The sequence below is a fragment of the Marmota monax genome, unplaced genomic scaffold, assembly GCF_021218885.2.
Source record: "Marmota monax isolate L192 unplaced genomic scaffold, Marmota_monax_Labrador192_F-V1.1 WCK01_AAM20220418_F8-fsc00054, whole genome shotgun sequence".
Classification (NCBI taxonomy): Eukaryota; Metazoa; Chordata; class Mammalia; order Rodentia; family Sciuridae; genus Marmota; species Marmota monax.
The window spans coordinates 881917-905079 of record NW_026692145.1 but is presented as its reverse complement, the minus strand read 5'-3'; the positions used below and the strand labels follow the sequence as shown (position 1 = coordinate 905079).

Genomic DNA, 23163 nt, shown 5'->3' with positions numbered 1-23163 from the left:
TAGACAGTGTAATTGTGCACAAAGAAAATCCAAAAGAATCCACAGAAAATCAAATAGAATTACGGAACAAATTTATTGACACTGCTGCATACAAGGTGTATGTAAAAAATCAAATTAATTTTTATAAATCAGCATCAAATAAATATGAAATGGAAGTTTTAAGGATACTATTTGCAGTTGTATCAAAAACATCAAATAATTAGGAACAAATCTAACAAAACATGCCTAAGAGCTTTATACTGAAAACTACAAAATATTGAGAAAATTCATTTTAAAAGAATTTAAAAAGTCAATGTCATGTTTATTGATTACAAGAATGAGTGTGGTACAGAAAATTTGATTGAATTTCTTCTCTCATATGCAGAAGCTAGAGCAAAATAAGGGGGGAAAGGGGAGGGGTCAGATATTAAAGATACAGGGAAGATCAGTGGAGTAGAAGAAGGAGATTGAGAGGGAGAAAGGAGGGTGGGAAAAGGGAGGAAATGTGGAATAAATTCAACAAAGTTCATTATATGCACACAACATATGTAAATATACCTCAGGAAATTCTACCTTTATGTGTATATAAAAAGCACCAACCAAAAATAAATAAATGAGTGAAATGAAGATCAGCAGAGTAGAGGAAGGAGAATAAGGAGAGGGAGGAGAGGAAGGATGTGTGAGAATGGAGACTGAAATGAAGTACATGAAATTCCATGCATGTATGACTTTCTCAAAATGAACCCAACTACTATGTATAACTATAATGCTCTAAAAGAATCAGTATGGTAAACATGTGAATTCTCCCAAAGTTGATCCATAAACGTAATGCAATATCAGTCAAAATCTCAATAGCTTGTTTTTATTCTATTTAAAATCAACACATTGCCAGGGGCAGTGGCACATGCCTGTAATCCCAGCAGCTCTGGAGGCTGAGGCAGGAGGCTTGCGAGTTCAAAGCCAGCCTCAGAAATTTAGTGAGGCACTAACCAACTTAGTGAGACCCACTCTCTAAATGAAATACAAACTACGGCTGGGGATGTGGTTCAGAGATCAAGTAGCCCTGAGTTCAATCCCCGGTAACCCCCCTAAATTAGACACATTGATTCTAACTATTATATGAAAATGCAAGAAGCAAGAATATCCCAGATGATCTTGAAGAAGAAAAATATTGAAGGACTTACATTATAATATATTGAGACTTATAATAAATCTTTAGAGATTAAACAGTGTGACAGAAAGACAAATAGATTAACAAAACACTAAAGGACCATAAACACATTCACATATATGTGGCCACCTGGTTTATGATAAAGGTGCTAGTGAACTAAAATTGGAAAAAAGAAGATAATTTTAGCAATTGGATATTCTTCTCTATATAAAACAAATGAATCTTAACACCTTACTTCACATCATACATAAATATCTACTTCAGATGTATTGTGAATCTAAATTAAAATGGCAAATCAATAAAACTTCTATAAAAAAGCAAAGAAGAATATTCTATGACCCCAGCAAAAATTATTTATTTTTCTTCCAGATGTCAGTTTTGTGGTTTTATTTAAGTACAAATAAAATGTACACATGAGCCATCTTTTCATTTTTTTCTTCACTGTGCAACCTGCCATTAGGATTAATAACTCTGGTGATCAAATTGGCTGCTCTTTAAATGATGGCTTTGCTGTTCTTGAAGGGAACACTGAGCAATCAAAGCACAGTAAGATTAGTTGCACATCAGCAGCAATTCCTGTTCCTGGACATTGTGGACCAGGAACTTCCAGAAGCCACTGGAGCATGTGCTCCTTTTTCTCATTGCTCTCATAACCAATATGTAGCTGCAAGATCTGTTCCTTAAATATTCTCTGCATCAGGTTGTTAATATCTCCAGGTTTCTGCTAGTTGCACTTAATTTTAACATATGGGTCTGATGGGTGCTGGATTAACTTCTTTTTTTTTTCTTTTTGTACCAGGAATTGAACCTAGGGGCACAAAACCACTGAGCCACATTCCCAGCCCTATTTTGTATTTTATTTAAAGACAAGGTCTCACTGAGTTGCTTAGCTCCTCACTTTTGTTGAGGGTGACTTTGAACTCAAGATCCTCCTGCCTCAGCCTCCCAAACTGCTGGAATTACAGACATATGCCACTGCGCCTGGCCCCAGCTCTTTTTTTATCTTTTATTTAGAGACAGAGTCTCACTAAGTTGTTTAGACCTCACTAAATCGCTGAAGCTGGCTTTGAATTTATGATCCTCCTGCCTTAGCCTCCCGAGTCACTAGGATTATGGGTGTGCGCCACCATGCATGGCTGGATTAACTTCTTGGTCTTGTTTTTGACAAATTTGGACTTCACAAGAGGCCTGATGGCAGCCTAGATTCTGAATAGGGGATGGCTGCCACCTTCCTAGGAAGCACTGAAGAAGAGCACTGATTTCTTATACTACAAGGCACTAATCATAGGAGAAAAAAAGTTGACAAACTATACTACTTTGAGGGCTGAGGCTGTGGCTCAGTGGCAGAGCACTTGCCTTGCATGTGTGAGGCACTGGGTTCAATCCTCAGAATCACATAAAAATAAATAAGTAACGGCATACAGTCCATCTATAACTATATAAAAAATTTTAAAAATTAAAAAACATACTGTACTGCTTTGAATTCAGTTAATTCTGTTAATTAAGAAACACTACCACCAGGCATGTTGGTGCATGCCTGTAATCCCAGTGGCTCAGGAGGCTGAGACAGGAGGATCATGAGTTGAAAGCCAGCTTCAGCAACAGTGAGGTGCTAAGCAACTCAGTGAGACCCTATCTCTAAATAAAACACAAAATAGGGCTGGGGATGTGGCTCAGTGGTTGAGTGCCCCTGAGTTCAATCCCCGGTACCAAAAAGAAAAGAAAAAGAAACACTACCAAAGGAAGAAAAAGCAACTGGGGATATAGCTCAGCATTAGAGCATTTGCCTACCATGCATGAGACCATGGGTTCAATCCCAAGTACTCCAGAGAAAGAGAGAGAGAGAGAGAGAGAGAGGGAGGGAGGGAGGGAGAGGGAGGAAATAAGAAGCAATGCACAGTCAGAAACTATATTGTAAATTACATAATTGACAAAGGCTTGCTTGTATCTAAAATATATAAAAATTCCTACAAATAATTAACAACGGGGTAGACAATCATATAGAAAAATGGGTTGGGATTTATTCGCAGAAAGACAAATAGATTAGTAGAGCATAAAAAGACCAGAACACACATGAATTCATGCACACAATTTAAAAACTTCTGTACAGAAAAGGAAACAATATTGAAGACATAGCCTATACAGTGGGAGAAAATCTTGGCTGGCTACTCTTCCAACAGAGGGTTAATAATCCAGAATACAAAAAGAATTTTTAAAAACTTAACACTAAACAATGAAACCAATCAATAATGGGCAAATGAACTGAACAGCCATCTCTCAAAAAAAAGTAAGAACAGCCCACAAGAATATGAAAAATACGTTCAACACCTTTAGCAATCAGAGAAATGCAAATAAAAATTATACTGAGCCTGGAGCAGTGGTGCAAGCCTGTAATCCCATTGGCTCTGGAGGCTGAGGCAGGAGGATCAAGAGTTCAAAGCCAGCCTCAACAAAAGTGAAGTGCTAAGCAACTCAGTGAGACCCTGTCTCTAAATAAAAAATACAAACTAGGGCTGGGGATGTGTTTCAGTTGTTGAGTGCCCCTGAGTTCAATCCCCAGTACTGAAAAAATACTTCTACTGAGATGTTATCTAACCCTAGTCAGAATGGCAATCATATAGAATACAAAAACTAATAAATTCTGGTGAGGATGTGGGAAGAAAAGAGAACTTATACACTACTGGTGGAAATGTAAATTGGTATAACCCCATGGAAATCAGTATTGTAAGGGTAAAAGAAATTGAAGTTAAAGCGTAAAAGTTAAAGGGTAAAAGACCGGGTGTTGTAAAGTTTCTAAGCTGCAAGGTCTGAGTTAAAATGTAAAGGATTAGGCATTGTTAGGTTTCTATGCTACCTGCAAAACCTGAAATTTCTGTAGCTGTTAAGACAATGCTTGGAACTGCCCAGTAAATATTTCCCCTGACTATTTGGATTGTTTAATAAGGGCTCTGTGTGGTCGCACATAGGCATTGCAGGGCCTGGACCAATCAGTTTAAATGTAACCCCCTCCTTAGGAATGACCTATCACTCCAGCCTGACCTGTTCCCGCCAATGAATGAACCAATCATGTTTAGGAGTTGTTGTTCAATTTTCCCGCGCCTAATGATGATTTGTTCTGATGTATACAAAGCCCTCTGCCCTCCCCAAAAAGTGTACTTAAGCAGTGCTCAGCCCCTGCTAGGGGCTCTGGGCTGCTTTCCCTTCTTGAGTGGGCACGGAGCCCCAGCATGCTGGTTCAATAAATCCCCCTTCTGCCAATTGCATGAGTGGTCACTTGGTGGTCTCTTTCTCTGACGTTTCGCGGGACCCTTACAGTATGGAGGTTCCTTAAAAAACAAAAAATAGAACTACTGAAAAACCAGTCTCTACCTCAGAGCAAAGCCTGTCCAAGGAAGGGACATCACCTTTGTCCTTGGAAAAACCCACAGAGCACTCCTAGGCACATTCCCACCCTGCTAAGTTGTTTATCTACAAATAACAGGAGAGATCTGCTGCGCCAGGTGTCCTTGACTCAGTCAGGCTAGGTGGGGATCCATAGCAACCCCCTAGCAGCCACCAATCAGCATGAGACAGGGAAATACCTGGGTGTCACGAGCAGCTTCTCAGCCTTGTCTGGTTACCAGGAGTTCCCTTCCGGATATCTGCACTGGACCCCGGACCGCGACGTACGCGAACACCAAGCACGAACTCGATTGCCTTTTGAAATGCTGGTTTATTCGCACACCACACAAAGCAATACACGAGGTGACTGGCTCACACTGCACGATCTTACTCTCAGGCGATGAGAGTTGATTGTGAGCAAATACATGGAGTTTCCCTCGCGCTTATATACTCTATATGTTTACAACAAACTTGTTTATGTCTAACTTATCTAACATAAGCACACTACCTAGTTACATCATCAACTTATCTAACATGGGCATACTATCTAGTCATCCTATAACCAAAACATGTTTACAACTAAAAAGTCACTTAGTCACTGCAAAGTCCAAAACAAGTCCAAAACAAGTCCTTTTGCTGATTCATGTTGTTTGTTCATCCTTGATGTTTACTCCTGTCATTGGGATGCCAGATGACCCTCCCAGTAGTTTATGGTGGTTGATAACATGTTGGGAAACCATGTAGTTCAGCACGTACACCCCTCTTGGCTTAAACCAATCAGTTCAAATGAATACCCCTTTTGTACTGACCAATCACCCCTACCCAACTTGTTCCCGCCAGTGAATGTGCTAATCATGTTTTAGAGTTGTTATTTGATTTTCCCACGGTGTGTGATGTTTGCTAAGAGATGCTATGATGTATGTGAAGTCCCTGCCTTCTCCAAAGAAATGTATAAAAATGCTGCAAACCCTGGGCTCGGGGCCTCTCAGCATCACCATTTGTTGTGTGCGCGCGCGGAGGACCGAGCTAGCTCGCAATAAACACCTCTTTGCTGCTTACATCGATCTTGGGTCTCTGGTGGTCTTTTGGGGGTCCCGAATTCGAGCATAACACTACCATATGATCCAGTTATTCTACATGTGAGCATATATTCAAAGGAATTAAAGTCAGCATACCATAAAGATACCTGTATGTACATGTTTATCGTGGCCCAATTCACAATAGCCAAGCTATGGATTCAGCCTAGGTGCTCATCAACAGATGAATGGATAAAGAAAATGTAGTATATATACCTAATAGAGAATTATTCTGCCATAAGGAAAAATGAAATCATATCATTTCCAGGAAAATGGGTAAAACCAGGGAACATAAATTTAACTGAAATAAGACAGATTCAGAAAGGCAAGTATCACATGTTTGTTTCTGGAATCTAGGAAATCTGGGGTTGGGGGAAGATGACATGAAAGTAACAGGTAGACTACTAAAGAAGAGGCAGGGGATGAAGTAGGGAGGAGGATAAGAGGAGATGAGGAGAGGAGTGGATATGATCAAAGTATGTTATTGAAAAACCAGCCTCTATCTCAGAGCAAAGCTGTCCAAGGAAGGGACATCACCTTTGTCCTTGGAAAAACCCACAGAGCACTCCTAGGCACATTCCCACCCTGCTAAGTTGTTTATCTACAAATAACAGGAGAGATCTGCTGCGCCAGGTGTCCCTGACTCAGTCAGGCTAGGTGGGGATCCATAGCAGCCCCCTAGCAGCCACCAATCAGCATGAGACAGGGAAATACCTGGGATGCCAGATAACCCTCCCAGTAGTTTATGGTAGTTGATAACCTGTTGGGAAACCCTGTAGTTCAGCACACCCATCTTGGCTTAAACCAATCAGTTCAAATGAATACCCCTTTTGTACTGACCAATCACCCCCTACCTAACTTGTTCCAGCCAGTGAATGTGCTAATCATGTTTTAGAGTTGTTTGATATTCCAGCGGAGTGAGGTGATTTGTTATGCTGTATGTGAAGTCCCTTCCCTTTTCAAAGAATGTATATAAGCTCTGCTCAAGCTGTTCTTGGGGCTCTTTGCTCTTTACCTCTTCGAGGTAGGCTTGGATCCCCAGCATGCTGGACCCCCAATAAACCCTTTGCTGTTGCATGAGACAGTCTCTTGGTGGTCTTTTCCTCGACGTTCGCCTGACCCTTACATTATATGTATGTATTAATATGCCACAATGAAATCCAATATTCTATATTGTTGAGGGCCACAGCTGAGTCAGGATGACGCATGGCAGTTTGCCAGAAGGGAGTGGTTGAGAGGTGACGCCAGCGAGACATTGAGATGATGATGGTTATGTTAAGCTGTGTATTCAGTTGTATATGGACCCCTGCTGTCTGGCAATAGGGTGGCTGGGGGGGGAATAGGGTGGTGCCTAGGGCATCGCTACTTTGGAGTTCCCGTTGAGTTCTTGGGGGTCCGAGTGGGGTAGGCGCGGAGCCCGGGGGAAAGCTGAGAGAGTTCCCGGGGCTTGTGCGTGGAATGCTGGTGGAGTTCGGGCAATAAAGTTTCCTGTTTGAACATACAAGTGCTTTGTGGCGGCTCGGTGATTTGTGCCCAGCCAGACTGCGGCACTATATAATTAAAATTCACTAATAAAAACAAAGAAGTGATGAGTTGAAATGTTGCACTGAATTGTATTAATATATTCAGTTAATGCATGTTAATAAAAATGAGGTAAATACATTTTAAAACTGACAGAAGTACAGGGAGAAATTAGATGATTCAACAATAATAGTTGGAAACTTCAATAACCCATTTTCAATAATCTATGGAAAAGTTAGATAAAAGATAAAAAGGAAATAGAAACCTTTTTTAATATTTAATATTTTATTTTTTTGGTACCACAGATTGAACCCATGGGAGCTTAACCACTGAGTCACATACCTGGATCCATTTTAATTTTTTTTTCCTGAGACAGAATCTCATTAAGTTGCTTAGCGTCTCACTAAATTGATGAGGCTGGCTTTGAACTCACAATCCTCCTGCCTCAGCCTCCCAAGCTTCTGAGATTACAGGCATACCATACTACATCAGGCTGCAAATATAAATCTTTAACACTATAAACCAACTAGATCTAACAACAAAAAGTAGAATATACATTCTTTTCAAGTGCAGATGGAGTATTTTCTAAGATACACCATATATTGGGCGACAAAATGAGCCTCAATACATTTAAAAGGAGTTAAACCATACAAAGTATGTTCTTTGCATGCAAGAAAGTGAAATTATAAATAATTAAGATAAATTGGAAAATTCACAAATATATAGAAATTAAATGACACATTCCTAAATAAATAATGGACCAAATAAGAAATCTCAAGAGAAATTATAAAATATAAAAATTTGGGGAGGAATGAAAATGTAGACACAACATATTAAAATTTATGTGGTACAGCTAAAATAGCATTTACAGGGAAATTTATAGTTATAAACACCTATGTTAAAAAGAAGATTCAGCTGGGGCTATAGTTCTTGCTTAGCACGCATGAGGTCCTGGGTTCAGTTTCCAGCACTACAAAAAATAAAAACCAAAAAGAAGACTCAAATGAATAGCATAACTTTCCACTTTAAGAAACTAGAAAAGGAGAGCAAAGAAAATCCAAAGAAAGTAGAAGGAAATAATAAAGATTAGAGTAAAAAATAATAACATAGAGAATAGAAAAAAAAAACTAGAATGTGACCCAGCTATCTCATTCCTCACTATTTATCCAAAAGAACTAAATCAGTACACTATAGCAATACTGCCACTTCAGTGTTTATAGCAGTACAATTCACAATAGCCAGTATATGGAATCAACCCTGATGTCCATCAGTAGATTATATGGATGGAACTGGAGAATATCATACTAAATGAAATAAGCTAGACTCAGAGAAAATCAAGAGCTGAATGTTTTCTCTCATGTGGAAGAGAGAAAAACGTTTTCTTATGTGGAAGCTAGAGCAAAATAAGGGAGAGAGTTGGCAGCGGAGAGGATAGGATATTATAAAGAGTTAGGGAAGATCAGTGGAGTAGAAGGAGAACAAAAAGGAGGGAGAAAAGAAGGGAAAGGGATAGAAAAAAGAATATATATTTGGAAATTACTCATCAAAAATAACTGAATAAGGGAGTGAAAGGAAGATCAATAGAGGAGAGGAGAGAAAACTTGGGAAAGGAGGAGGGAAGTACAGAGTGGATATTGAAATCAAATTCTCTGCATGTATTATTTTGTCAAAATGAACCAAAATACTATGTATAATTATAATGCTCTAATAAAAAAAGAAAGAATAGAGGACATCAGTGCAAATGAAATTCGGCTTTTTGAGAAGATCAAGAAAATAGAAAAGCATTTAGTTAGATTGGCCAAGGGGAAAAAAACCCTCAATTTAATAAAAACAAGAATGAAAAAGGACATTACTACTAGTCTCACAGATATAAAAAGGATTATAGGGCAATACTATGAACAACTATATATCAACAAATTAGATAATATAGATGAAATGGACAAATCATTAGAAAGACAAAAACTATAACTGATTCTGAAATATCCTTTCAAAAGTATCAGGTTTTTAGGGGTTAGGGTGCAGCTCAGTGGTAAGGTTGGTGCCTTGCACATATGAGGCCCTAGATATGATCCCCAATACCACAAACAAATAAAAATCAGGTTTTTTAGACTTGTAGAAATTAGTTTCCAGCTTTTGAAAAATGTCCATTCACTTGATATGTTCAGGCACCTTTAGGGAAACCAGTTGTTTGCCAATTGGATCCTTTGCATGGATAAATTCATCATATAGGTTTGTTTATATCTGGAATGTTCATTGTTTTTAAAGACTACAGAGTACATTGGATGTCATCATAAGTGAACTCTATCCTAGAGAAAAATGGTTTTAAAATATAGTACTTGAAATTGTGAAATCAAACTGGATTTCAATTAAGTTAGGGTTTTAGTTTTAGTAAAAAAATTGAGCAAGTCCTATTTAACTTGACTGCCCTTTTCTGTTGACATTTTATTTTGGGTTCTAAAACTGTCTGATTTCCAAAATTTACATTTTCACTGTCTGCTGAATATGCAAATAGATGAGCAAAGTTTAGTTGTACTTAGACAAGATATCAACAATCATTTTTGTCTCATAATTTTTGTAATTTCATTATGATTTTCATAAAAATCAAGATGATTTGAAACTTACTCTTCAAATCAATGTACCTTTTAGGTACAGGAGAAAGAGTGATTTGATACACCACTTAATATACTGTAGAAAGTATGACTTGGTAAGATCTAACAGAATCAGCTCTACACACAAGAGGCCAACACATGTTGAATCAAAATTTCCCCTTTTGTTCACTCACTGGACATGTTAGTTGTAAATTCTCAATCAGGAAATGTAACTTTATTTGATTTCATAGAGCAGGAAAGGTAATTATACAAAAATGTATATTTGTTCATGTGGCATGCCTAGGCTACCAATTTCTTTCTTTCTTTCTTTCTCTTTCTCTTTCTTTCTTTCTCTCTCTCTCTCTTTCTTTCTCTTTCTTTTTCTCTTTCTTTCTTTCTTTCTTTCTTATTGAACCCAGGGCCTTGTGCATGTGAGGCAGGCATTCTACCAACTGAACTATGTCCCCAGCCCACCAATTTCAAATGAATAGTCGTTGATTATTTTTTTTATTTTTTGTAAAACCAAAGGTTTTCAATTGATTTATAAGTATTTCTCGGTCTCATCTTGGAATTGTGAAATTTGGTTTCTATATGTTCTTTCATATCTTCCCCCACCATAACAGGTCCAAAATTGGTTTCTACTTATTGTCCAGTATATTGTATTTTGGTTTTTTACCTCTCTACTTCAGTTGTATGTATGCTTCCAACTGTTATTAAAATAACATGGCCATTTTCCTTTCTCTTTGTGGTGATTTCTGGGTCAAGCTGGAGTTGGTATGGTAATCATTTTCTTTTCCTTTATCTGAACATTTAAAACACATGGTCATTATATTCATAATGTTAAGAAGTAAGGTAGCACTATCTCTAAACCAATCATAATAGTTAATCCATAATCAAAGTCAAAGACCAAATTAAAGCCCATGATTACGAAGCACTTAAGATGCATGTTCAAGTTGCATCCCTCAGAGGGATGCAACTTGGATGACCCACTACTGTGAATAGCAAATCATGGTAACTGATATAAGTGGTCAGAGTTGAAAACATGGATAATCTATACCACATCTGCTTAACCATTGCTTTCAGCTTCTATTTCAGGGGACACGATTTGGGTTTGGTAAATAAAACTTGAGTGCCTATTGCTGAAAAATGCAGGACTTTCAGCACTAAAAGTGGCCTAGTACCAAAGAAGTTAGGATGATTGGTCATCCTATCCATTCAGTACTCTATCCAGAGGATAGATTTTTGACAGTTTTGTTCAAATTTAAGGTTGCTTTTGGAGGAGAAGATTAGTCAACTTTCTAAATTTCTCATTTCAGAAATGAATCTGATACTATGCATATTAAATATCATTTATGATGTACATTTCTGACTCACCAAAATTTAAACCCATGACAATAGGGGGTTTATGTTTTCTTCACTTCTGTACTCCCTATTCTTGACACATAATAGGCATTCAATAAATATTTTTGATGAATAAATGAATTAATGCCTCCTGCAGGAGTGTGGAAACAGATTGGAAATATTACTTGGATAGTCTAGGTAGTAAGCTAGTGGAGTGGTCCAGATTAGTGATGGTAGAGGTGCCGGAGATAATGAAACATGGATTTATTCCAGGGACAGATAGGAAGCAAAATTCCCATGATTAATGATGGAGGAGAGATTAGCAGGGAGAGGGAAGTAGAAGGTCTTAACCTGCAGAACTGGATGGACAAAGGTGCTCTTCAGTATGAAAACAGTAGAATAGTACCAGGCTTATAGGGAGAAAATCATGAATTCTCTTTCATATTGTTTGAGATGCCTTTGAGATGACGAAGCAATTTTAAATTAGCAGTAGAAAAAAAAAAAGTTGGATATCTGATCCTAGAATTCAAAGGAGAGTTGTTAGCTAGAGAGATATTGGCTAGAGAGATAAATGTATGTGTCATCAGTCTCAGTAGGTGGTAAATAAAGTGATGGTTATTGATGATTACCAAGGAAGAATGAGAAGGGCATAAGATTACACTGAAACTGTTATGATGCACACACTTAATCATTCAAATTAGTGAAATTACTTGATTATAAACCAGAGCCTAAGCTAGAATTTTAAATCACAAATATTTTAAAGATTTTGAAACATAATAATTAGAAGAGATTTCCAGGTATTCTTCAATTTTTCCTTAGGAAAAATTTTCTCATTTTTAGAGATGAGGCATGTTTCACAGCAGAATTGAGTGTCCATTGGTTGCTTTGTTTTTTTTTTTTTTTTTGGTTAAGGGTAATTATGGAGGGGAATAGTTCTGATTTTTTAGATATTTATTAAATTCTCCTGTGTACTCAGCACTGTGCTAGGTGCTATGAAGAATATGAGATATATATCATGAAGTGACTTTCCAAGTTCAAAATGAAGTGATAGAAATTAGATTAGAATCCAGGGCTTCTGATATCTAGTCGAAGTAAGTGCACTGCTTTTTTTTCACTAAATCGATCATCCACTCTAAAAATATTTCTTGAGTTCCTATTATATAAAGGCACTGTTACAGGCACTTGTGATAAATCTTCCTGCTTTTTCATAGGCATTCACTTCTGGTGACTAATAGCATTCACATTGCCCTTCATTTAGTAAGCAGAGTTTACAGACAGTTGGGTGTGGCTTACAGCTGGATCATCCACTTTCAATTTATAATCATTTCTTCTCTTAGTGCCTGAAGGAAAAGGAAATAAGTGGTAGATTAACATATGAAGCAATTAGAGAATAATATAGTAGGCATATAATTAAATGCTAAATTGCACTGCCTGAGTGTAAGTCCAAGACCCACAGTACAAGATAGCAAGCTTAGATAGGGAAAAGTCTTCCAAAGTAGTAACCATCTCATGTTTATGCGAGAAAGTTCAGCAAACATTTGTTGGGCAGGCACTGTGCTAGGTGCTAATGATATAAAAAATAAGATGTGGATCCCTCTCCCCAAGAGCTCACTGCCTAGAAGAAGAGACAGAATGAAGTATATATAATTTCAATCTAATATGGTAAATAATGAGATATAGGTCTGGCCAGGATGGTATAGAAACAAAGACGAGGAGAGCTTTGCCCAAAAGGATAAGGGAAGACTAATGTGAAACTCAAGGCCAACACCTGAACTGAATATTGAAAGTTGCTAGATCTTACATAGTCCAAAAAAGTTGTAAAGCACAGTTTTAAGAAGTAAGAAGAGCATGAATAAAGAAACAAAGGCCTTTTGTCTACTCCACTTGTCAGAAAAACTGATGTCAAATAAGTACTTGCTAAGTGGAATAAGATAAAAACTACTCCATATCACTGACAATATATAAAGCTAGTTCTTGCAGCTAATATTTATAGAGGTCTATGGGCCAGGTACTGTGTTAAATCTTTTATCTGGATTATCTCACACCATCCTCATAAATATCCTTGAGAAAGATACTCCCATCATCCTCAGTTTACAGACAGGAAATTGAGACACTGAGAATTTGGTCTGAAACTAGGGTTTGTGCACAGGTCATTTGGTTCTTTGCCTCCCAGACTAGATTATGTTATTGTGAATATTAGCTCCCCACAAATTTTATCCATTTATAATCTCTTTAGCTTTTTATCTTATAATACTTGAGGGTACTATAAATGTGTCTGATCATATTATTTAACCAATGGCCGAAATAGCTCCCCCCAAAAAACAAAACTCCAAAAATGCTCAAGATCACCAGGGACAATGGCAAAGCCAGTTATTAATATGTGTCCTCACTAAAGTATGTCTAGGTATGACGTTAATATGAATGAGGTCACAAATAATCCAATGTAAGTGATGAGATGCCAAAGTTATAATTTTGTTTTTACTTTTTACACCTTAATAACTATAAGTCATTGGATCTCAAACTTTTGTGTACTGTGTACCACAGTCTTACCTAGCAAAGTTTGTTATACATACAGTTACTGGGCCCCATTTTATACCTGTACTAAAACCTCTGGGGTAAAGGCTTGGGCTGTTTCATTGTTAACAAATTACTACTTGGGTCTGGTGGCACATGCCTATAGTGCCTGTTACTCTGGAGGCTGAGGCAGGAAGATCACAAGAGCAGATCCAGCTTGGGCAATTTAGTGAGATCCTGTCTCAAAATACAATTGAAAGGGCTAGGGATAGCCGGGTGCAGTAATGCATGTCTATAATCCCAGTGGCTTGGGAGACTAAAGAAGGAGGATCATGAGTTCCAAGCCAGCCTCAGCAATGGCAAGGCACTAAGCAACTAAGTGAGACCCTGTCTCTAAATGCAAAATAGGGCTGGGGATGTGGCTCAGTGGTGGAGTGCCCCTGAATCAAATCCCCAGTACCACCCCTAAAAAAAAATGGGCTAGAGACAGTGTAGGTTAGTGATAGTGTGCTCATGCATGATGCCCTGGGTTCAATCCCCAGGAATATCAAATTAAGATAAATTCCTGAAATTATTCAATCCCATTAAAGTTCCACTTTTACCCATTCTTCATTACATTCTCTTCCCCATTCTCCATGGCAAAAAGTTCTAGGGGCTAGGGATAGAGCACTGAACATGACAAAACCAAGCTCCTACCCTAGTAACACTTCTTTCCAGTCAGGAGACAGATTAAAAACACAAACAAATAAATAAGAGGTGGTACAATATTGTATTTAAGAGTCTGGACCCTGCAGATAAAACAAATTTTGTAGACTTGAAACATGGTTCTTCCTTATGCTAACTGTCTAACCTTAGGCAAGTTACTTAATTGCTCAACAATTTCTTCCTCTGTAAAATGGAACTAAGAACATTCCCTCACAATCCCCTCAGGGCTGTTGTAAGGATCTGACAAGGTAAAATACTTTCGAAGAATCTAACAAGATAATGTACAAAAAAGTAGTGTGGTACAGTAATTGTCCACAGTCAGAGTTAACTCATAATTTTGCAAGCATCAATACTATGAGGTTTATTTACTTCTCTAATATTGTCAGTCGATATATCAAATTAAGTTCAGTTTCTCTCTTTATTCAACATTGAACAGATGATGTTTTTTTAAAATGTTTATTTTTTAGTTGTAGTTAGACACAATATCTTTTTTTTTATTTATTTATATGTGGTGCTGAGGATTGAACCCAGGGCCTCACACGTGCTAGGTGATTGCTCTACCGCTGAGCCACAACCCCAGCCCCAAACAGACAATGTTTTAGGGATGTCCATGGCTCTCTAAATCATTCCTCTGCCTGTAATCCCAGTGGCTGGGAAGGCTGAGGAAGGAGAATCCGAGTTCAAAGGTAGCCACAGGGGAGAAAAAAGTGAGTCTTGGCAATTTGGTGAGGCCCTAAACAACTTAGCGAGACTCTATTTCTAAATAAAAAATATTTTAAAAAAAGGGCTGGGGATGTGGCATGTGCCTCAGCGCCTCAAGCTTCAATTCCCAGTAACCCCCCCCCCCCCCGCAAAAAAATAAATAAAAATCATTCCTCTGCTAGAGAGGCTTGTTTCCTGGGTAGCAGCTATACATACACAAGCTCAAATTGCCAAACATAGAAAAGATTACAACAACAAGGTCTACTGAGACTCCTACCTCCTCGATTAGGTACCTGCATAGTTCCATAGGCTGGACAGAATTAGGAATGTTAAAGCCTCACCAATATTCAGTGAAAGTTTGAAAATAAACAACTAAGGAGAACAACAGAGGGGGCCAAATGATGAGAGTCAACTCTGGTTGTGAGATCAACTAGATAACATGAAATAGAGATACATACAAATAACAGTTCATATTTGTTAGGGCAAAAACATTCACATACGTAATTTTCTGTTTTCATTCCCCATAACAACCTTGGGCAATATTATTATTATTTGACTGAAGTGTAAATTAAGGCTCCAAATACTCAAAAGAATAGCCCCAGGTTACTCTGCTAGTTAGTGTTAGGGGATAGAGCAACAATATCCCCAACAATTCAAAACCAGTCCTTTTTCTTATGCTACATTTCACACAAATAGCATTTTTGTTCACAAAAATATTTAAAATACTAATCCATCCACTTTAAAAATGAAAAGTACACAACAGACATTAGTATGGCAATTTGTAAATCAATGGATGTGTAACTGATGTGATTCTGCAATCTGTGTATGGGGTGAAGGTGGGAGTTCATAACCCACTTGAATCAAAGTGTGGAATATGATATGTCAAGAAACTTGTAATGTTTTGAACAACCCACAATAAAAAATTAAAAAATTAAAAAAATAAAAATAAAAATGAAAAGTAGAAAATGGAAGTTGTGTTCATTATACAAAATGCCAGTAGATTTTAATTCTGTTTAAATTTTCTATTTTATTTAAAGTTTTATCTAAATTAAATCAAAAAAGAAGTAACACTTTTTTTTGACTTGTCATGGTTGCAATTTTACATTTGTTTATGTGATTATTTGGTCTCCCCTGCTACACCAAAATAAATCATATCCATTTTTACCTGACCCATAGTAGGAGATCAATATATATTCTATGAATGAATGGTTGATCCACTGGTATTGATTGTAGTCAGAAGGTCATAGGCATGTAGGTGAATTTAGCCTTTGGTTTAGGCAGAAGTAGTAAAAATGCTAGGGGTAACCTATACAAAGATATGGAAAATAGCTGGGCACTGTGGCACACACCTGTAATCCCAGTGGCTCTGGAGGCTGAGACAGGAGGATCACGAGTTCAAAGCCAGCCTCAGCAAAAGCAAGGTACTAAGCAACTCAGTAAGATCCTGTCTCTAAATTTAAAAAAAATACAAAATAGGGCTGGGGATGTGGTTCAGTGGGCAAGTACCCCTGAGTTCAATCCCCAGTATCAAAAGAAAAAAAAAACTGAAAAATGGGTAAAGGAGTTTCTCCTTAGTTGCCAGAGAGGTTGAATTTGCTTGTGCTGGATTTAGTGACTTAAGGTCAAGGATAGGTCTGAACTAAACAGAGAAAATGCAGTAACTAAGCAGATGTTTATAGGGTAGAGAAAGCAAAGAGATTGTGTCGATTTTCAAAAAGAAAAAAAAAAGAAAGGACAATTTCTTAACTGTGAGTTTCTTTTCTGTGGTCTTCAATAGATCTGCTGCAAGAATATCTGGGTAGTTTAAGGAGACAGATTCCTGGACCCCAGGAAGGGATGCCAGGACAGGATGAAAAAAAATGTATTTTTAACAGACTCCCTAGGTAATATTCACTTCCAAGTTTTAGGAACTGCTGGGCCTGGAGCAACAGACTAGCAGAGGGTATAGTGCATGAGGAAAAATCTGCATTGTATTATAAAACGAGAAAAAGAAGGAAAACCTACAAGGAACCAAAATAGTCAGAAAATCAGAGTCAAGTCACTGTTGTTATGATCCCAGAGGAAAGTTTAAGACCAAGTAGATGGCCAAAATTGTTAAATGTACCAGAGATATTAAGAATGAAGATTGAGAGAGCCAGGTGCGCTGAATCCCCTTAGCTTGGGAGGCTGAGGCAGGAGGATTGCAAGTTCAAAACCAGCCTCAACAACCTAGCAAGGCACTAAGTAACTCACTAATACTCTGTCTCTAAATAAAATATAAAAAGGGCTGGGGATGTGGCTCAGTGGTTAATACTCTCCTGGGTTCAATCCCTGGTACCAAAAAAAAAAAAAAAAAGAAGAAGAAGAAGAAGATGGAGAAAAGCTTTTGAATATCGTAAGAAGATCCAGTGTGGTATGTATGTATGTATGTATGTACCCCAGGTGTTGAGAGCCACAGCCCAGTCAGAATGATGCCTGGCATTTGCCAGAGGGAATGGTTGTAAGGTGACGCCAGCGAACCATTGAGATGATGATTTGAGTTAAGCTATATATAATTGCTGTGATGCTGGATTGATTGTATTGTTTATTTGACCTTTACTGTCCGGCAATAGGGCGGCTCTTGCTGCCTCGCCCACTACTTTGGAGTTCTCCCGAGGGTTCCGGGAGATTGGATGGAGCCGGTGGAGGGGGTGTGTTCCTGTGTGGTGTGTGCAGTGCCGATGAGAGTGGGGGAATAAAGAGTTGCTGTTTGAATCTACAAGGCTTTGTGGCGGCTCGGTTATTTGTGCCCAGCCAGACTGCGGCACCCAGGAAGGGATTTATTTATTTATTTTTATGTCAGCGTTTTTGCTGCTGTGAGTAAAAGACCTGACAAGAACCATTAGAGGGGCTGAGGTTGTGGCTCAGTGGTAGAGCACTCACCTAGCATGTGTAAGGCCCTGGGTTCAATCATCAGCACCACATAAAAATAAATAAATAAAAACAACAGTATTGTGTTCAACTACAACTTAAAAAAAAAAAGAACCATTTTACAGGAGGAATAGCTTATTTGGGAGCTCATGGTTTCAGAAGTCTCAGTCCATAGACAGCTGGCTCCATTTCTTGAGGCTCAGGGTGAGGCAGAAGCTCATTGTGGAAGAGTGTGGCAGAGGAAAGGGGCTCAAGACATGATGATCAGGAAACCAAGAGCAGCACCAATCACCAGAGACAGAAGATATACCCCAAAAGCAAGCCCTCCAATGACCCAGCTTTTCCAGCTACACCCTATCTGCCTTTAGTTATCACTGAGTCAATCCCTATCAGGGGATCAATTCACTAAATAGGTTAAGGCTCTCATAACCCAATCATTTCACCTCTGAATGTTCTTGCACTGTATCGCACATGAACTTTTTGGGGACACCTCACATCTAAACCATAACATTCCACTCCAGTCCCCAAAAGTTCATGCTCATCTTCCAATGCAAAATACATTTAGTCCATTTCCAAAAGTCCCTATAGTCTCAACAGTTTCAAGATTGCCCAAAAATCCAAGTCCAAAGTCTTCACTGAGACTCAAGGCAAACTCTATAAAGTGTGAGCCCCTGTAAAAATCAAAAGCAAGTTACATATGTCCAATATATAAAGGTACAGAATAAATATTACCATTCACAAAAATGGGGGAAAAAAGAAGAGATGGGACCAAAACAAGACTGAAACCCAGCTGGGCAAACAAGTCCTGTAGTTTCATATCTGGCATCTGGAGCACATGGCATTGTGATGTTCTCTCCAAAAGGCTTGTGTGACTCTCTCTTATTTGTCAGTTGCAATCCACATGCCCTTTCCATTGATTTGTCTCTCCTCAGTTCCTGCAGTTTTCCTGGGATGATGCCCCACGTTACTGGCATTTCTTACTCTTGGGGGTTTCCACTGCAGCTTCAGCTTCCTCCTCACATCTCCATGTATCACTGCTGGCAGGGACTCAGACCCTGCTGCACTTTGCCTGGCCTCCAAGGCTTTCCTTTGAAATCTCGGTGGAAGCCTACATGACCCCCTAAGTCCAGCATCCTGCAATTCTGCAGAACCAGCACCACATGATTGATGCCTAGGTGTGCCACCATCTGGAGCAGTAGCCAAGCCTCCAGGGATGCTGGCTACAGCAGTCTGTGAGAGCCTGGGTAGCTGAGCATATTGAAAAAGCTTCCTGCAAGCAGGATGCCCCACTGTTTTCTTCTCAAAGGAGCCTGAGATGTGGCTGGTTTTGCCAATTCCTGGGATGTCCTCAAGCCATATTTCTTACTTTCTCTGGGAAAAGTCTTTAGCATTTCTTTAGTGGCACTAATGTTTTTAACAACTGCAACTTCCTTAGCCCCAGTTTTACACCTGACTTTCAAGTCCAAATCTTTCTGTTCTGCTTTCTCTCCCAAATGTAACAATTAAATTGGCTAAAAACCACCAGCAATATCTAATGCTATTCTGCCTAGAAATTTCTTTCAACAGATTAAGAAGTCCATAACTTTTAAAATCAGCCTCACAGAAAGTCTCAGGACAAGGGCAAAATGCTGACAACTTCTTAGCCAGAATGTAACATGAATGGCTTCTAGTCCAAATTCCAATAGAGTCCTCCTTCTCTGAAACCTCATGAGCCCCTTCACTGTGCACAATCCTATAGGCATTCTAGTCTTCTGAGCTCACACCAGAATTGTCCATTAAGCTCCAATCTAAAGCTTTTCCAGGTTGCATTGCTAAACTTTCCAAAATTCTTCCCGCAAATTCCAAAAAACTTCAAATGCTTCTGAACCACATGGTCATGTTAGTCACAGCAATGACCCCACTTCTCAGTACCAATTTCTACTTTAGTCAGCATTTTCACTGCTGTGACTAAAAGACCTGACAAGAACAATTTTAGAGGAGGAAAAGTTTATTTGGGTCTCATGGTTTCAGAGATCTCAGTACACAGAAGCAGACTCCATTCTTTAGGGCTGGAGGTGATGTAGAACATCATGGTGGAAGAATGTAGTGAAGGGAAGGGCTCACATAATGATCAGGAAGAAAGGGAGACTCCATTCATCAGATACAAAAGATATACTCCAAAGGCATGCCCCCAAAGACCCACCTCTTCTAGCCATACCCTATCTGTACCTGCCTTCAGTTGCCACTCAGTTAATCCCTATCAGGGGATTAATTCACTAATTGGGTTAAGGCTGTCATAACCCAATCATTTAATTTCTGAATGTTCTTGCATTGTCTCACATATGAGCTTCTAGGGGACACCAAATATCTAAACTATAATAGTGGCCTTTCAGAATGTTTTTAGTAGAGTCATGATGACAGAATTCAGATTTTGGGGGTCCCTGACCATCCTTTAGGATCCAAAATGAAACAAAGCCTGAAACCCCATGAGCTCAAAGGTTTGGGTTACCCCCCAGATCTCTATATTTTTCTTTCATCTTTTTGTGTTACCCCCAGATCTGTACAGAGTCAATCAATCCTTGGGGTGGACAGAGTCCATAAATCCTGGAGGTATGTATATCTATTACAGCAATTCATCTATTGTACTAAATTCTTTTTACCTATTTTTCTTCCTCATTTAGACTGAGAATTCCTTGAAGTGAGGAGCTGTGTCTTTTCTCTATTTTAATCTCTTTTCTTTTCCAGCTTTACTGAGATATCAGTGATAAGTAGAAACTGTATATATTTAAGTTGTACAACTTGATGTTTTGATAAGTAGCCCTATCTTCCTTTTCAAATCTCCAGAGTCTGGCATAATACCTGGCATACAGGAGATATCTGTTAATGCCTGGTGAATGAATGACTGGAGAGCAATTGGAGGCAAAGGGCACAGTCTAGCAGTGAAAGTAGATGAATCTTATGTTTGAAGGCAAATGAGAGTATAGCAATTGTTGCTGTTGGATCAGGGAGTAGGTAGGAAATCAGTTCTTTCAGAGCATGAATAGATGCAATTAAAAACACAGCTTTGGACTTAGAAAGAAGAATGACAGCTTCTTCTCTGAGTCTTGGAGGAAGCATGAGAGGGTGGGGGTACAAGATGAAGCAGCTTAGCTCAGATGGCCCTTTTCCCCTTTAACTTCATAAGTCATGAAGTTAAGGCCTTTGCTGAGAATGAGGTACAAAAAGTGGAATCTAGAGCCTGAAGAAAAAGACTACAAGAATATTGGTTGAAGTGTACTGGTGAATTGATAAAAGATTAATAGATCCCCTGCTGTATTCCTGGGCATTAAAAGCATGTTATCACAATCAGACTTCTGTCTGTAGCCCGTGAACTAGCAGGTTGCATCTGTAACTCATGCTGATTGGGAATGGTTACCATACCTGAGGCCTGAAAGTAATTGAAGTCACTGATCTGTCCCTCTCCTGAATTCTCTGCACTTTTCTTTCACCTCTCAGTTTAAGACACTCACTGCAGTGAATCTACTATTGTAGATATTTGTCTCTTTCTTGCTAGACTGTAAATAGTTGAAAACAAGGGCCATAATTTATTCACTTTTGTGCTGTACCTTAGCATAGTGCTTTGTACATAATAAGCAGAAGATTCTGTATCAGGCACACACCTCTAATATAGCATTTATCACATCATACTGTATTTGTTTTCTTGTCCGGCTCCCCTTTAACACCATGAGTTCAAGGGCAGGTAAAGTTATATTGGTTTATATCTCCCTTGTGTTTAGAGCTTAGTTTTGCAAATGTTTGTTGAATCCAATATTGTCAAAATGAATGCAGAGATGAAAGAATGAATAAAGATAGAAAAATGTGGAGATCTGGGGATAACCCAAAAAGATGACATACTGCACAGGTTCTGCATTTTTGTTGCTTACATAATCACCTGTCTCACCCTGACATCAGTAAGCCTGTAAAGCTGGTGGGAAATGATGCCGGGGACCTGTTTTCACATACACTGCAAATGTCTGGAATACACATTCCAGATCTTCTTATCAAATCTGGTCACTCCCTTTACAGTACAGAGTTTGGGTAAAAGGGCTAAGGGTTCCTTGCAGTTAAATAACTGCTTTGTCCACCTTTATTGTGTACCTATTTGAATGGAATCAATGTTACCCCACTATGGTCACTGTTTTCTTGTAGATTACAATTTAAGGTTGATATTGCAGAGAAAAATAAAAAGATTGGGGAAGCAATGTAGAAACAGCATTGAATAAAAACTGGAAATCCACATTCACTGCAGGAAAAACAGCTAACTTGAAAGGAATCTTTAAATGTTCACTGGTTAGAGCTCCCCCACCCCACTTTTTTTTTTTTTAATAAGACTGGCTTGCAGTCTGTGAGGCCGATATAAAATAACAAAAGCTGGACCCTTATTTAGGGCATACTATGTGCCCAGGCATTAGTCTAAGTGTTAGTCTATGTTAACTAATTTCTCACAATCACCTTTTGAGATGGATACCAGTATGATCTCCATTTTGGACAAGATGAATCTGAGGGACAGAGAGGTAATAATATAACATGATCAAGGTCACAAAGCTTCAAGTAACAGGAGCTGAGAGTCAAACCCAAACAGTCTGACTGCTATACACCTAAAAGGAAAGCACTGGTTTAGGTGTTTGGTTTACCTGTGTGGGTTATAAAGAAAAAAAACATTTATCTTTTCTGACTATGGTGATCCCAGTATTTATATAGAGCCTGTTAATGACAGGGATGCCAAATCGTGCTTTAGTTGCATTCTCTCATCCTTCCTCACAATAAGCCCCTCAGGTACTATTTTATCCCCATTTTAAAGACAAAAAAAAAAAAAAGATTTAAGGTTCAGAAGTTAAACTGATTCGCCCAAGGACTGAAATGAAGGCAGGCAGACTCCCTACGAGCTTCTCAGTGTTTCCTGGTGGTAAAATGATGCGAACGGAGGACCTCAAAGGGATGCCACGAGAGTACAATGAAATAATGGATGTGAAAAGGCCTCGGTGAACAAGTGCAAGGGATAAGGCCTACCCACTTGAATCTCTGTTGAAAACTGGTTACACAGGGCCCCTGTCCAACGGTTTCTAGTCCCAACCCTGCCCCTTCTTCGCCCAACACACAGTGATATCTTTGAATCTCTTTCTCTATCTCCTCAGATCCTGCCCCTAAACACTTGGCGGAGCGGCAGAGCGGAGAATAGAAGGTACGCGCGCGAGCAGGAGGTGGAGCCTGCCACCCAGATCCGTACAGGGGGTGCCCTGGCACATGCGCCATGGTCCTGTGGCTTCAGTTGCCCCGT

The 23163-nt window shown here is 38.9% G+C and overlaps 1 pseudogene; it reads right to left on the bottom strand.

Moving 5' to 3' along the window:
* Positions 1–1584: 1584 nt before the first annotated feature.
* Positions 1585–23138, bottom strand: LOC124109936 (large ribosomal subunit protein eL32-like; annotated as a pseudogene).
* Positions 23139–23163: the final 25 nt, after the last annotated feature.